Below are 13,217 nucleotides of genomic sequence, written 5' to 3'. Positions count from 1 at the left end.
AGCACGTGTGATGGCTGGGGTGCAACGGCCACCACACGTTAAAAAAATCCACGCACAGGCATCTTCCACCCTTCAGGATGTAGTTCGGATCCTTCATTGAAACACCTGTGAATTCATCATTTTTCAGCGTGGAAGCAAGTCATCCTCGTTTCGAGGGACCGCCTATGATGATGATGATGATGGATACGTTAACGTCCCAACAGCTCATTGACTGTAGGACTGGGACCGTGCGGCGCTTCAGAAGACATGTCGAAAAGGCCAAGTCACTAATTTCGTCTCATGTGCTCCTCCGATCAAGAATAGCAACACACACTAAAAATGCTTCAATAATGGTTACATCTTATCTCCACATTTGCTAAGCAGGTGGTTTGTTGGTCTAGGGGTATGATTCTTCCTTCGTTGGTTGTTACTTGAAATTTGCAGAAAGATCCTGGCTTCAAATCCCAGACCAGCCTTGAGATTGCATTGAAATTTTGCAAAGAAGGACTTGTATTTCTGCAGCGTCTGTCAGGAACTCATGATGCCCCAAAGCGCTTTACAGCCGTTGAGTTGCCTTTGAAATGTTGTCATGTGAAGAAAGATGTGCCCAAATCACCTCAACTCTTTGCAAACGAGTTCATAGAATCAAAGAAGTTTGCAGCATGGAAGGAGGCTATTTCGGTCCATCGTGTCCGCGCCGGCCAACTCGAGGCTATACAGCCTAATCCCACTTTCCAGCTCGAGGTCCATAACCCTGCAGGTTACGGCACTTAAGGTGCACATCCAAGCACTTTGTAAATGTGGTGAGGGTTTCTGCCTCTACCACCCTTTCAGGCAGTGAGTTGCAGACCCCCACAGTCCTCTGCATGAAGACATTTCCCCTCTAAACTTTCGGCCAATTACTTTAATTTATGCCTCCTTGTTCCCCTCTGCTAAGGGAAATAGGTCCTTTCTATCCACTATATCTCGGACCCTCATAATTTTATACACCTGAATGAGGTCTCCCCTCAAGCTCTGTTCCATGGAAAACAAACCCAGCCTATCTAATCTGTCGCCATGGCTAAGATTCTCCACTCCCAGCAACATCCTCATAAATCTCCTCTGCACCATCTTCAGTGCAATCATGTCCTTCCTGTAATATGGCGACCAGAACTGCACGCAGTACTCCAGCTGTGGCCTAACCTGCCCCACCGACCCCATCTCTTGTATTCTATGCCTCGGCTTATAAAGGCAACCATTCCATATTCCTTCTCAACCACCTTAGCTACCTGGCCTGCTACTTTCAATGATCTGTGGACATGCACTCGCTGGATTCTGGGGAGGACCCAGCAGATTGGAAAACTGCAAATGTAATGCCCCTATTTAAAAAAGGAGGCAGACAAAAAGCAGGAAACTATAGACCAGTTCGCCTAACATCTGTGGTTGGGAAAATGTTGGAATCCATTATTAAAGAAGCAGTAGCAGGATATAGAAACATCGAAGCATAGAAAATAGGTGCAGGAGTAGGCCATTCGGCACTTCGAGCCTGCACCACCCTTCAATAAGATCATGGATGATCATTCAGCTCAGTACCCCTTTCCTGCTTTCTCTCCATACCCCTTGATCTCTTTAGCTATCAGGGCCACATCTCCCTCTTGAATATATCTAACAAACTGGCATCAACAACTCTGCGGCAGAGAATTCAACGGTTAACAACTCTCTGAGCGAAGAAGTTTCTCCTCATCTCAGTCCTAAATGGCTTACCCCTTATCCTTTAGACTCCGACCCCTGGTTCTGGGCTTCCCCAACATCGGGACCTGTCCAGTCCAGTCAGAATTTTATATGTTTCCATGAGATCCCCTCTCAGTCTTCCAAACTCCAGTGATCCCTCGATCCCTTGATTCCCCGAGACTCGAAAAATCTATCTAACGCAGCCTTGAATATATTCAGAGACTCAGCATTCACAAGCATGTGGGGCAGAAAATTCCAAAGATTCATATCCCTCTGAGTGAAGAAATTCCTTCTCATCTCTGTCTTAAATGGCCGACCCCTTAACCTGAGACTGTGGCCCCTGGTTCTAGACACTCCAGCCCGGGGGAAACAACCTCTCAGCATCTACCTTGTCAGTCCCCTTCAGAATATTGTGTGTTTCAATGAGATCACTTCTCATTCTTCTAAACTCTGGAGAGTATCGGCCCATTCTACACAATCTCTCAACTTAAGACAGTCCTCTCATCCCAGGAATCAATCTGGTGAACCTCTGTTGTACCACCTCCCAGGAAATTATTTCCTTCCTCAAATAAGGAGACCAAAACTGTGCGCAGTACTCCCGGTGTGGTCTCACCAGGGCCCTGTACAATTGTAGCAAGACTTCCTTACTCTTGTACTGTGGGCTATATATTAGGTACTATGGGCCGAGTGCCTTGTTTTTTGGCTGTTTCGATGGTTGTATAAAAAGTTATTAAAATTGACAGTTGCTCGGGAAATATATTTGTATTTCCTTCAGTGTACTCCTTACTCTTCAAGGGCTAGATTTTCCCCAAGCAGTTTTGTCGGCGCACTGACCTCAAGCGCATCGACTTTGCGCGCTGGAAATGGCTCGGGGAAAAACTCGCCCCATCCTGGCCGCTGTGTACAATCCCCGGAGTCATGGCGTGGCGTCGATGGTGAAGTGGGGGGCGGAGCCAAATGCCTGCGCCGAAACCACTGCTGACACCTTGGCACATAGGCAGTAGGGAGAGAAAACTTGGCACTCTGCCAATTTTAAACAGTGTCAAACCCGATGAAAAGCACAGCAGCTTCTCAGCTTCTCCGGTCGCTCGGCGGGCTCTCCCCCCGTCCCTCCCCGATAAAACGCACAGCTCCAGCAGCTGCAACTTCTCCGGTCCACAAGCTCACACTTCTCCGGTGTGTAGAGGCAGTATTTCCCCTTCTCTCTTCCTCTTGTCTATATCCTTCGGCTTTGTTTTCTGGATTTGTTCCCCCGGCCTCATTTTATGTGTTTAAAAGCGATCAAAAGATGAAGTGTGTGACACTCTGGAACAATTTCTCTCACTCAAATATATCTATTTAGTGAAGTGAAATAAAGAGCAATTAAAGAATAAGGGAGAAGCCATTGCCACCCTTTTGACAGGAGAATAAACTCGCCCATGGCTGTTCATCCACAGAAAGTGTAAACATAATCTTCCTGCATGGGATCATTCCGCGTGGAAAGCAAACGTGATAACGGCTCCACTGTGGAAACCGCTCTGACCAGAAGTACAGCAGAGGGCAGCTGACCAGTGAATGCCTTCTGTGCTGATCGGGAATGTGTTGGCTCACCTTAAACAACTTCTGTCCCTCACTGACAGCTGTCAATCCTTCTCCTCTGCTGCCCTTTACACAAACATGTCACTGATCCCCACCCACCACCCCACATCCCATCGTGTTATCTTCCATGTTAGCACAGTGGGGCCGCGGAGGCACCTACTCTCTCCCCGCGGTTAGTGAACTCAGTCAGTCTGTAAAATTAAAGGGGAACAAGTGTCCCACAAAGGGCAGGGGAAGGGAGAGAGTCTGTAACCTGGGCTTAATTTTTTGTCAAAGGCTACCCGTCCTGTTGTGTATTTCCAGCAGTTTCCTACTTTCACAGGTGGAGATACCGGGGCTGGACCATGCTACTAAAATACAATGAGGTCGGGATAAAAGTTCCTCACATACTCAGGGCAAATTAAATGATTGAAGTTCTACAATGGATTAATTAATGATGTTTAAATCAATGAATCTTTTTTTCCACAAGATGCATGTAACTCTTTCTTCTAAGGTTTTAATTTTGATGGAAGTGCAATTTCCCTGGCCGGGAATCGACTCAGGGCCGCGGTGGTGAGAGCGCCGAATCCTAATCACTGGACCACCAGGGAACGCTGCATTGCTGCATCGCTGCATCGTAATGCTTGGTGTCATTATTGTCCTTTTCAATCCACTTGTTTCACAACGAAACACATTGTAACCGTGATCTGAATTTAACGCCATGTCATTCTTTGAAATCACCTTTAAATGATTGGGTAAAACCACTCATTGGACCACCGAAAAACAGCTTCGATTCCAGGTCAGGGCGGTAACTTCACTAACAGCATTTTTCAATTCAAAACCTTATAAAATTGTTGACATGCAGCTAATAAGAAAAAATAAGAATTAATTAAATCACAGTTAAATAACCGATAACCTTTTTCAGGATGAAATAAATATTAATATAGCTACTGAGGGACAGTAGTATCTTTAATCATTCATTTTCTCTTTACATGTGATGAATTTTTATCCCGATCTCATTTACACGCTGTATGAGAAATTGTAAGTGTTTATGACTCAGTTGTAAAACCATTGATTGTGTGTGTGTCTATTCTTGATAGGAGGAGCACGTGAGACCGAAGTTCCAGTTCAATATATGCATCAATAGAATCAATTTTCACCAGTTCCTTTAAACCCAATAACATAATTTATTTTGATTGGACTGGATGGAAGAACATGATCCATGTAAAAAATTGTTATCGTTTTACTTGAACTGAATGCTCATAAAAGTATTGGAGTGGGAACTCACTGGATAACAGCAAAGCTTGCAATGTTTGTGGAATATATTCGTGCTGCCAAAATGCACAATGACAACCCGGAACTGTGCGGCACCGAATCCTTGGGGAAAAACATTAAAAGGCTTCGCCCGGAGATGGGTTTGGATTACCCACCTTTCAGTTACCAGCCGAATGCGCTAAACCATTGAAACACAGATACACACTGCAAGACATGCAAAACCAGGGTGTCAGTCAGTTAGAGCTTCAGATTGCTCCGACCGGGATCGAACTTATCCACTCTCAGTTGTACTTTTCCCAAGTATAGTGTGGGACATTCATTGTGGATGTGTGGAAGCAGTCTGGTCCCGCACACTGCAGACACTTCCATGTCACCACCAACCAGCTCTCCCACAACCGGTGTGATCTACTTTCCAGCCTTCCAGTGCCTTGTCTGTGACGAAGTATGTTTCAAAAGTTTTGGAATAGTTGGTTCCATGGTGTAATGGTGAGCCCTCTTGATTTTAAATCTAGCGATCTGAGTTTAAATCTCGGTGAAACCTAAATTCTTGTTGTCCCAGCTGCTGAAAATTTGGAACAAACAAGTGAAAGACACCTGGTGCTGGCGGGCAGTTTTGTTGCCTTTTTCATTGATGCTTGATCTACAAGTCTAGTTGTCAAATTGTGTGCTCAACCGTCAGTTATCTGCTGCAAATCAGCGGAGGACAAATCACTTTGTTGTCTAATGCTGCCTTTGCCTGCACAATGTGTGCTGAGATTATCTGTACAATATGCATTCCGCAGGATGAATAAAAGCAATGCTTTTTGAAATGCAGGCACTGCATGATTTGCACTCGATAAAACGTTGCATTTTCTTTTCATTAATTTTACATTAATGCATTGCAATGCCAACGCACTTTTTACGTGGCAAGATCGATAATTAGCAGAGCGTAATGAAGACATCGCAAAGTTTCTGTTTAAAGAATGGACTCAGTCGAGAATATTTTGTGGATTTTATTTTTCTGAGGCTATTTTCCCTGTGCTGGGGTCGCCCTGCGCAGATATGTGAAAAAGTTGGTTTTGTTAAAACTCCAGAGACCGCATGGTAGTTCGCTGGGACAAAAGAGCTGTCAGTCATCCATTGACAAAAGAGCTGTCGGCCAGGAAGGGGGGCCACTGACAAAGCCACTCTAATTTGTAAAAGCACTTCTCACCTCCATCTCAGAAGGAGACACAGAACAATGAACCCACCAGCCTGGCCAGCCAAGGAGGAGCTGGGTCTTTCCCAACACAAAGGCTCAGAGAGATGCCCAGACTAAGGGCCATCAGCCCAATGCATGGGTGGGATGGCCCATCACTGACTAAGTACCCGTGCTTAGAAACAAAGGGGTTTTAAAGATTGGCAGGAAAGATAGGGGTAGCAAGACTCCCAGAAAGACAGGGTCCTTTCCACTTTATTTTTAGCTTGGAGCTTGGTGTGAAGCTTGGAGCTTGCAGCTTGCAGCTTGTGTCTAGAGAGAGCCACCTCTCCCTCTCGCTCTCGCTCCACCGATCGATGTACTAGAGGAAGGGGCCGTAGTGCTGCAGAAGAAGCCACCGAGACTGAAGACCAGGCAGTGACTTCCCACAGCTGAGCTGAGCAAGGAAACGGGATGCGTGTGGTGGTGAACATGGTCGCGAGTGTCCCAAGCCAGTAACCAGATATCCCAGGCCAGCTGGGTAAGGGCTCAGGGTATTCTCAGAAGTGAAGCTTTCCAGGGCTATTCTGGGGAGGGTAATTCATTGGTAGGGGTGGGGTTAGAATCCACCAGGGAATTACTGCGTGTTACTAGGTTCATTTCTTTACTGTATGTATGTAGTTTGTAACCGGGATTTTATTCTCCACAGAGACAGTGATTTAGTTTAGCAGTGCATGTTTTAGACAGTGTATGTTAGACCAAATAAATATACTACGATTTATCACTGAAGGATCCCTTTCCGTGACTCATTTAATTTACACTCTGAATAATAATTCCCGGATCTAGAACTTTCGTAAGGTGGGGGCGATTCAAACCGTCCATCTGGCAATTGGGCGAGGATCACAAACACTTACAATATTTACGAAAGGATATACTTGCTTTGGAGGCAGTTCAGAGAAGGTTCACTGGGTTGACTCCGGAGATGAGGGGGTTGACTTATGAGAAAAGGTTGAGTAGGTTGGGGCTCTACTCATTGGAATGCAGAAGAATGAGAGGTGATCTTATCGAAACGTATAAGGTAATGAGGGAGCTTGATAAGGTGGATGCAGAGAGGATGGTTCCACTGATAGGGGAGACTAGAATTAGGGGGCATAATCTCAGAATAAGGGGCTGCCCATTTAAATCAGTGATGAGGAGGAATTTCTTCTCTCAGAGGGTTATAAATCTGTCGAACTCACTGCATCAGAGAGCTGAGAAAGCCACGACATTTAATAAATTTAAGACAGAGATAGCTTCTTCACTGATAAGGGAATAAGGCTTATGGGGAACGGGCAGGGATGTGGACTTGAGTCCATGATCGGATCAGCCATGATCATTTTAAATGGTGGAGCAGGCTCGAGGGGCCATATGGCCTACTCCTGCTCCTAGTTCTTAAGTTCTTATGTTCTAAATAGCGACACACAAAAAATGCTTTGATCATGGTTACACCTTATCTTCACGTTTGTCAAACAGTTGGCTTGTTGGTCTCGGGCTGTGATTTCCCTTCGGAGTTGTTAATTGAAATTTACGAGGGGTCCCAGAGGAGCCCTGATATTGCTCGCATATTTTGAAATTGCATCAAACTTTTGCAAAGAAGTACTTGCATATCTGCAGCGCCTTTCATGAACTCATGATGCCCCAAAGCGCTTTACAGCCATTGAGTTATGTTTGAAGTGTTGTAGTTTGGGGAAAGATGTGCCCAGATCACCAAACATGTACCTCAACTCTTTGCAAAGAGTTTGATGCAAATAATCAGGCGTCTCAGGGACTTGGACTTTCTTTGACAAAGTTCTGCTTGTACCTGCATTCAAGCTTGAAACAGCAACTTGGCTTCCATCTCACGGGACATTTGGGGTTGATGTGCGTTGCTTTCAATCTTTGAAATTTCACCAAGCAAAGAAACGGTGAATCCAACTGTCCCTGTAAGCATTTAGTTCCCGTTTAATCACAGGAATATCCGCAGTCAGGAGCTGAAAAGGAATTCAAACCAAATACCGGCTTCGGGACAATCAGAATACTTTGTCACAGACAAGGCACCGGAAGGCTGGAAAGTAGATCACACCGGTTGTGGGAGAGCTGGTTGGTGCTGACATGGAAGTGTCTGCAGTGTGCGGGACCAGACTGCTTCCACACATCCACAATGAATGTCCCTCCATTTATTTGGGAAAAGTACAACTGAGAGTGGACAAGTTCCATCCCGGTCGGAGCAATCTGAAGCTTTAACTGACTGACACCCTGGTTTTGGATGTCTTGCACCTTATACGTCCATCAGTCTCTGTGGCGCAATGGGTTAGCGCGTTCGGATGTTAATCGAAAGGTTGGTGGTTCGAGCCCACCCAGGGACGAAGTGTTTAACTGTTTTTCCCCGAGTATTCGGTGCCGCACAATCCCAGGTTGTCATTGTGCGTTTTGGCTGCACGAATCTATTCCGTCAATGTTGCCAGCAGTGCTGTTATCCAATTAGTTCCCACTCCAATATTTTATGAGCATTCAGTTCAAGTAAAACGATGACAATTTTTTACATGGATCATGTTCCATCCAGCCCATTAGAAATAAATTATGTTATTGGGTTTAAAGAAACTGGTGGAAATTGATTCTATTGGTAAATATATAGAACTGGAACTTCGGTCTCAAGTGCTCCTCCTATCAAGTATAAACACACAAACAATCAATGGTTTTACAATTGAGTCATAAACACTTACAATTTTAAACCATTCTCATACAGCGTGTAAATGAGATAGGGATAAAACTTCATCACATGTAAAGAGAAAATGAATGATTGAGGATACCACTGTTCCTCAGTAATTATATTATTATTTATTTCATTCTGAAGAAGGTTATCGGCTAATTAACGGTGATTAAAAGAATTCTTACTTTTGCACGTTGGCTGCAAGTCGTCAATTTTATAAGGTTTTGAATTTAAAAATGGGTTACAATGCTGGTTGAATACATGACATCACCTCCTACCCCAAAGTCTTTTTGGGATCACAGGTTGAGTCTCTCTGGTGGTTTACGCTCTCTTGTAGAGCGCCTGAGTTGGGGCTCCGGTTGTTGGGCGCTGGCCTGTGTGTCTGCTGTTTGCGGTGCCTCAGGCCTATCCGGAATGCCCACAGTGACTGGGCTCTCCTCCCTTTGGTTCCGGTGTTCGGTCACCTGTGCTGGAGTGAAATCTGTATCGTGTTCTTCCTCTGCTTCTTCGATGGGGTTGCTGAACCTCCTTTTTGTTTGATCCACATGTTTGCGGCAGATTTGTCCATTGGTTAGTTTAACTACCAGAATCCTATTGCCCTCTTTGGCAATCACAGTGCCTGCGAGCCATTTAGGCCCTGCAGTGTAGTTGTGGACAAAAACAGGGTCGTTTACACCAATATATCGTGCCCCCGCATTCCTGTCATGGTAGTTATATTGTGATTGGCGCCTACTCTCAAAAATTTCTTTCATGGTGTGGTGTATAAGGGATAACTGCATTTGAGCATCCTTATCATTAGCAGCCCAGCGGGTGGAACCCCTGTGAGCGAGTGTGGTCGGGATCTATTGGCCAACAGGAGGCGTGATAAGTGGCATTGTAGGGAACCCCCTTGGATTCTGAGCATCCCCTGTTTGATTATCTGCACTTTTCGGTCTGCCTGGCCGTTTGAGGCTGGCTTGAACGGTGCCTTTCTGACATGGTTAATTCCATTGCCTGCCATGAAGCCCTGGAATTCAGTGTTTGTGAAGCACAGGCCATTGTCGCTGACCAAGATGTCCAGTAGACCGTGGGCGGCGAACATTGCCCGTAGACTTTCTACCGTGGCAGAGGATGTGCTTGAATTTAAAATGTCACACTCGATCCATTTGGAGTGAGCGTCTACTACAACCAAAAACATTTTTCCGATGAAAGGACCTGTGTAGTCATCATGGATGCGTGACCAAGGCTTGGCGGGACATGGCCAGGGGCTAAGGGGGGCTTCCCTGGGCGCATTGCCCAGCTGGGCACACGTGTTGTACCTGCGAATACAAACTTCCAGATCTGGATCTATCCCTGGCCACCAAACGTGTGATCTGGCAATTGCCTTCATCATGATAATGCCCGGATGCTCATTGTGGAGTTCTCTGATGAACACCTCTCTGCCCATCTGGGGCATGACTACGCGGTTTTCCCACAGTAGGCAATCGGCCTGAATCGAGAGTTCATCCCTGCCCCTGTGAAATGGTTTAAATTCCTCAGGGCATGCCCTGTATGTGGCTGCCCAGTCCCCATTCAGGACACATTTCTTGACTAGAGACAATAGCGGGTCTCTATTTGTCCAGACTTTAATCTGACGGGCTGTCACGGGTGAGCCATCGCTTGCGAAAGCTTCAACAGCCATGACCATCTCAGCGGCATGCTCGGTAGCCCCCTCAGTGGTGGCTGGTGGGAGCCTGCTGAGTGCATCGGCGCAGTTTTCAGTGCCCAGTCTGTGCCGAATTGTGTAGTGATCGGTGGTTAACGTGAGTGCCCACCTCTGTATGCGGACCGATGCGTCTGCATTTATGGCCTTGTTGTCGGTCAAAAGGGACGTGAGGGGTTTGTGATCTGTCTCCAGCTCAAATTTCCTGCCAAACAGGTACTGGTGCATTTTCTTTACCGAATATACACATGCGAGCGCCTCCTTTTCTATCATCCCGTAGCCCCTTTCTGCCTGGGACAGACTTCTGGAGGCATAAGCTACCGGCTGCAACTGACCCTTGGCATTGACATGCTGCAACACACACCCGACACCATAGGACGACGCATCGCACGTTAACATAAGTTTCTTACATGGGTCATATCGCGTTAACAGATTGTTGGAACATAACAAATTGTGTGCTCTATTAAAAGCCCTTTCCTGGCTGTCCCCCCAGACCCATTCGCGACCTTTGCTTAGGAGCACGTGTAGCGGCTCCAGCAGCGTGCTCAATTAGAGAAGAAAGTTACCAAATAGTTCGGGAGCCCCAGGAACAAACGCAGCTCCGTCGTGTTACGGGGTCTGGGTGCTCTCTGGATCGCTTTCGTCTTGACGCAGTATGGCTCATCCCATCTACTCCTACCCTCATCCCCAGGAATTCTACCTTTGGAGCTAGGAAGATGCACTTCGCCTTTTTCAGTCGCAGCCCTACCCGGTCCAGTCTGCGTAGCAGCTCCTCCAGGTTGTGGAGGTGTTCTTCAGTACCGTAACCCGTGATGAGGATGTCGTCCTGAAAAACCATCGTCCCTGGAATCGACTTGAGGAGGCTTTCCATATTTCATTGGAAGATCGCGGCGGCCGAGCGAATCCCGAACAGACATCTGTTGTACTCAAACAACCCCCTGTGTGTCGTGATGGTGGTCAGCTTCTTCAACTCTCTCGGCAGCTCCTGGGTCATGTAAGCTGAGGTCACGTCCAATTTTGAAAAAAGTTTGCCACCGGATAGCATCGCAAAGAGGTCCTCTGCTCTCGGTAGCGGGTACTGGTCTTGGAGTGACACCGGATTGATGGTGGCCTTGTAATCACCATATATCCTGACCGACCCATCCGCCTTGAACACCGGTACAATCGGGCTCGCCCAGTCACTGAATTCGACTGGCAAAATGATACCTTCCCTCAGCAGGCGGGTCAATTCACCTTCTATCTTTTCCCACATCACGTACGGCACCGCTCTGGCCTTGTGGTGTCCTGGCCTGGCTTTCGGGTTTATGTGAATCACTACCTTGGCCCCATGAAAGTGCCAATGCCGGGTTGAAATAATGAGTCAAATTTGTGCAGGATCTGTGAGCATGAAACTCGCTCCACAGCGGAAATAGCATTAACATTGCCCCATTTCCAGTTCATGACAGCAAGTCAACTCCTCCCCAGTAGTGAGGGTCCGTCCCCCGGGACAAACCAGAGTGGCAACCTGTTCTCCGAATCTTTGTGGGTCACGATTGTCGTGGCGCTGCCAAGCACCGGAATGGTCTCATTGATGTATGTCCGTAGCTGTGCGTCAATCGGTGATAATTTTGACCCTACTGGCCTTGGACGCCCACAACTTTTCAAACTATTTGTTACCCATCAGGGACTGGCTAGCCCCCGTGTCTAGCTCCATTGATACTGGGATGCCACTGAGGAGCACTTTCATCATTATCGGTGGCGTCCTGGTGTATGAACTGCATACCTGCTATACATGAACTCACTGAACTTCAGCTTCCAGCGATTTCCCCCAGCGTTCATTTTTGCAATTTCTGTAGGTATTTTGCTCATCTCTGCAATCTCCGGCTGAGTTTGTGCCTCCATGCCTCCAACATGAGCTGTCCTTGGAAACAAAAGATCCCTTGCTAGTCAATCGTCCCTGACTACCCCTGTGACTGTCCTTGAGTGTGCCATTAACAGGTGTTGATGGCCCCATTACTAGCCACATTGTCCCTTGCAATGGTGTGAATCGCCGTTCTGCTTGCCATTATCTCTGTCGAACTCCCCCTCTGGGTTCGACTACATGTTGGGGCATACCCGATTGCCCTTGCCTACCTGGAGAACTGTGTGCTGCTTCAACAATGTTGATTCTCTGTCCCAACCATTCCTTAACACAGTATCTCTCGTCTATTCTGCTAGCGGCCATGCTCACGTGGTTTAAATCCCAGTTTCTCGTCGCCATTGATACATCCTTACTATACAGTAGAAATGCACACGAGGCCCATGCTTGAGAGAAGGTCAGTCTGTGGCCTGTCCTTTATTCCTTAGCACTCAAGTGATGAATGTGGGTGGAGCTTCCCCTTTTATACCTGAAGGTCCAGGTTAGAAGTGTCTCCCACAAGTTCACCACCTAGTGGTCATTGTTCTCACAGTGTACAACTGAGGTCAGATTATATATGGGTTATAATGTTGGTTGAATACATGACAATAAGCACTTAAAATTTTAAACCATTCTCTTAAAATACAGTGTGTAAACGAGATAGGGATAAAAGTTCATCACATGTAAAGAGAAAATTAATGATTGAAGCTAGTAAAAGATCCTCTCGGAATAAGTGATCACAGTATGGTCGAATTTGTAACACAGATTGAGGGTGAGGAAGTAGTGTCTCAAACGAGCGGACTATGCAGAAACAAAGTGGACTACAGTGGGATGAGGGCAGAGTTGGCTAAAGTAGACTGGAAACACAGACTAAACGGTTGCACAATTGAGGAACAGTGGAGGACTTTTAAGGGGCTCTTTCATAGTGCTCAACAAAAATATATTCCAGTGAAAAAGAAGGGCGGTAAGAGAAGGGATAACCAGCCGTGGATAACCAAGGAAATAAAGGAGAGTATCAAATTAAAAACCAATGCGCATAAGGTGGCCAAGGTTAGTGGGAAAATAGAAGATTGGGAACATTTTAAACGACAGCAAAGAATGACTAAGAAAGCAATAAACAAAGGAAAGATAGATTAAAAAGGTAAACTTGTGCAAAGCATAAAATTGGATAGTTAAAGCTTTTACCGATATATAACACGGAAAAGAGTGACTAAAGTAAATGTTGGTCCCTTAGAAGATGAGAAGGGGGATTTAA

General features: G+C 46.3%; 1 non-coding gene across 1 annotated transcript; it reads left to right on the top strand.

Annotated features, from left to right (window-relative positions):
* The first annotated feature begins 7,987 nt into the window (after positions 1–7,987).
* trnan-guu (transfer RNA asparagine (anticodon GUU)) lies at positions 7,988–8,061 on the top strand. Its single transcript has one exon. It is a non-coding gene; the product is annotated as a tRNA-Asn (tRNA).
* Positions 8,062–13,217: the final 5,156 nt, after the last annotated feature.

The sequence above is a fragment of the Pristiophorus japonicus genome, chromosome 28 (assembly GCF_044704955.1).
Source record: "Pristiophorus japonicus isolate sPriJap1 chromosome 28, sPriJap1.hap1, whole genome shotgun sequence".
Taxonomy (NCBI): domain Eukaryota; kingdom Metazoa; phylum Chordata; class Chondrichthyes; family Pristiophoridae; genus Pristiophorus; species Pristiophorus japonicus.
Note: the sequence above shows the minus strand (reverse complement) of the source record. Positions and strands in the feature narration are given on the sequence as shown.